This window comes from Temnothorax nylanderi, unplaced genomic scaffold (assembly GCF_030848795.1).
Source record: "Temnothorax nylanderi isolate EJ_2023f unplaced genomic scaffold, tnyl_v1.0 TNYL_tig0834_pilon, whole genome shotgun sequence".
NCBI lineage: Eukaryota > Metazoa > Arthropoda > Insecta > Hymenoptera > Formicidae > Temnothorax > Temnothorax nylanderi.
In genome coordinates, this window is record NW_027249896.1 from 58,130 (window position 1) to 62,141 (window position 4,012).

Below are 4,012 nucleotides of genomic sequence, written 5' to 3' on the forward strand. Positions count from 1 at the left end.
AATATTATTGCAGATATTACAAAATTTCCACGCGCAGAAAATGTAACTTTCACCTTTCGAAAACACGTTTGCCCTCGTAAAAATCATAACACGGCAGGTAACCTGCCGAAACTCCGTTGGTCACATGGGTACTATAAGCAGCGTTTACAATGTTAATAGCGAGTTCGCACAATATACAGGTTCCGAGATATTTGATTAGACGTATTTACCCCGTAGACGTTTTAGCCCCGGTCTCCCCTATTATGTTTTCTTTTTTCTATCTAGTATTAGATGAAAAGATAAAAGGAATGGAAGGAGAAAACATATAAGGACAAATCGTGTGATTAACATGTATGTATTTTATATATTTGGCGTAGTTTCGATTTTCATAATTCGATACATAATATATGGTCATATTATGCTCCTACAGGTCTTATGTAAGATGTGGCTAAAATCACTTTCATAATTATCCAAATAAGGGATCCATTGAAAGAGATATCTTCATGGGTAAATGAGTAGCTGAAAAAGCGAATATTAGAAAATATTTAATTGCGATCCTAGAAAGTATTTGTATATTTTTATATAAATTTCAAAGAATTATATTTATATAATATAATTAATTTATAATATATATATGTGTGCATATGTGTTATAAGGGTATTTCAATGCTTTTATATATAAGTAAACATTTTTAAATAAAGAAGATAGAGATCTTCACTATTTCTAAAGTAAAGGAAATAAATTATGACAAATAAAGTTAAAATTTTATAGTTTGATTAAAAGATTTGATGTATAGAAAAGTAGTAATATTTTAAAATAATAAATTCATGATTAAATTATAATGTCAATATTGAGTAATTAACGAGAGAGATGATAATAGCTTGTCATGCCATGTCACAAAATATTAAATTCATCATTTCGCTATTATATTCTAATAGGTTCATTATTAAGAAATTTCATTAGCGATATTGCATTATTATAGTGTATTATAGTATATAGCGTATTATAGTTTAATTGCTAATTGGCATTAAATTATCTACGAATTAATGGTCACAAGCGAAAAATAGCCATTGGTAATTGCTGCTAGACAAAATTTCCAACCAATAGAAAATGTTTGTTAATAAATTCTGCTAAATTGAACCTTGTTACGTATCAATTTCCGAAAACAATATAATATAATTATTATTAAAGTAACATTTATATTCGTAATAAAAAAGAATCACTTCATTTTTAATTCTAGAATACTTAGGGCTAAAAAATTGCAGTATTATAGCGTTTTCGACTGGGCCGGGTTTCAACCCAACCTGAGTTGGGTTATGACGTCACATGCTGGAATAATCCAATTAGAACCTAGAAGTAGAGTCTGTGACGTCATAACCCAACTCGGGTTGGATTGAAACCCGGCCCAGTCGAAAACGCTATTACATAATTCCTTGGAGGACTAAAAAACACCCAATAAGCTTTAAAAACAAAACTCGGTCGTCAAGAAGTTAGGCAAGAAAGAGCCTACAATTTTTTCTATAAAAATTGCAACTGTAACGAAATCAAGACGAAAACAAGGCTCACATATATAGAATGTCTCTTTTCGAAGGAAATGTAGCTCGAATATGTGGCTGTAGCTCTATTGATAATGAAGATGGTGTATATATTATAAACTGACTATGTGTGTATGATTAAGGTGGTTCTTGCAGTACTTTGAAGTCACAAAAACAACTATTGTTACTAGTGACAAATATGAATAATTTAGTATGTAAAAATCAGCATACATTAAAATTAATTATTCCTTAAGGTTTTTTCTCATTTAACCGTTGCTATAAACTGAAAATATCAGAGCAAAGTCACAAATTTGACTAGAGTTGGTGATATAACCATAAATATGATCACGCCGGTAAAGAATAAAATATACTAAAATAGAAAAAATATACGTCACAATTTCTACAATTCCGCGATAGTGAATATATTCATACAACTGCCGAAAAGATATGTTATCCTTATAACCTCCATTCAACGGTGGGAGAATGGTAGGACACGCGTCTTGTACGTTAGCTGACGCGTGCGACGTTGCCAGCAGCCACTCAAGACGGCCGCCATGACTCTCGTGTCGTGTCGAAAGTCGAAACGTCGAAAGTTGCCGAAAGTTTGTCGAAAGTTTAGCTTTATTTATATACGGTACGGTCAATCAGTTTGGTGTCGCGTCAGTATCTTTAGAAATATTTATTGCATCGATTAAACAGTTTTTTATTCGTTTATTCTATTCGAAAAGTATGAACGTATTCCATAAATGTGCGATTTGACATTTGACCCTCCTTTCCCTATTATCACCATGTAAAATTGGCAAAGTTTACGGACATATATCTCCGGAACCAAGCGGTAAAAAATTCGAAATTTTTCAGACACACTCTAGGAACGTTAACCTTTCATTTAATGTCATATTTTCCGGGCTATCTAAATTTGACCTAAATACAAGAACCACCTTAAGATTATAATTTATAATATATAAAATTTATAAAATATCAACTAGTTATAAGTTTATAAAATATGAAATTAATTTTCTCGATGTTATTCTCTCTTCTTTAATTTCTAGAATCCCGCTCTTTCACTGCTGTCACGAAAAGTTTACGAAAATTATTAATATCTATCTTACCATTGAATTATAATCGTAGATGCATTTGATATAGTCATATGCTAACTGACATCCCATCCACCGATTTTATTGCTGTGAAAATAGAAATTAAACACAAACAAATTATATATGAAATTTTGTATGGAAAACATTTCGGACTAATTTTGATTTTATTCAAAAAATATTTTATTTTAAAAAATTACATCAGTTTTGCTTACCCAATTGAATGACATTTTTCCATCGCTTTTAAAACAAGTGATACGGAGTCCTCCTGTAACATGTGTTCCGCTATTTTGGAGAGAGCTTGTTCAACTATCTTGTCATTCTTTATCTGGAAAAAAAGAGAAAAATATATTGCTGTAAGTATTGATAAAAATCGTAAATGAGTTAAGTAATTCGTTTCTTTTTTTTTAATTATTTTATTTGAATAAACAGCTATACATTTTTTCTTATGCACAAGTTCTTTTATCAATATCAATCAGTTGTTGAGTATAAAAATTTGACAGTTAACTATTCAACTAACATGGATAACATTGCTTTATTAATTTATTGGGAATATACTGATTTCTTAATTAAGGTTATAGAGAGAAATTTAAATAGTCGTAACACTAATTTACACTGCAAATACATCTCATTTCTATTTTTAAACTAATTTAAAAAATTTGAGAAATATTTATAGAAACTAAAATTTTACTTACCACTTTTGTATTCAGCATCATACATTTGTAGTAACATTGCAATTTCCGATCAGATACGAAATTACCTTTGACCTGCATTATCCGTCAACTCTACGCACAAATCGATATTAGAATCTTACTGTATTCTTTATTTCCAATATATTATTTTTTAAATAAATTATTTTTTTATTTGCATATATTATAAAAAATGTTTATTATATATTTGCCCATAAACACATATATTTATTATCTATTTTTATTATGTAATGTAGCTTGAGAGAGAGAGAGAGAGAGAGAGAGAGAGAGAGAGAGAGAGAGAGGCCAGTGACTTGGTTCTAACAAATACGTCGATCATCTATTCTCTAAAAAATTTATTTGAAATCTAAATTTAACAATTCCAATTTTCACGAATATTAAAACTTGTCTTTTAATATTAAATTTAAAGTTTTAGTTAAGTTTTAAAAATATTTAGTTTTAATATATATAATATATATAGATAATATATAAAATAATACAATACAAGAAATGTATCATAATATTTTTAATATATTTTTGGTATTCGATTATTGTAAATATATTTTAATAGTAATCAAACATTACATATAAATTAAAAGACATGATTAAAAAATTGTATTACATAAAAATCTAAAGATCTTGACAGTTAGATACATTACATTTTGTAATATACATAAGTTTGCAGTTTTTAATATGACATACTTGGATCCGTGCCCAC

The 4,012-nt window shown here is 28.6% G+C and overlaps 1 long non-coding RNA gene across 1 annotated transcript; it reads right to left on the bottom strand.

The window, feature by feature from the left end:
• Window positions 1-318: 318 nt before the first annotated feature.
• Window positions 319-2,693, bottom strand: LOC139785579 (uncharacterized). Its single transcript, XR_011722002.1, has 2 exons — window positions 2,624-2,693; window positions 319-498 (listed from the first exon to the last, which is right to left on the bottom strand). It is a non-coding gene; the product is annotated as an uncharacterized lncRNA (long non-coding RNA).
• Window positions 2,694-4,012: the final 1,319 nt, after the last annotated feature.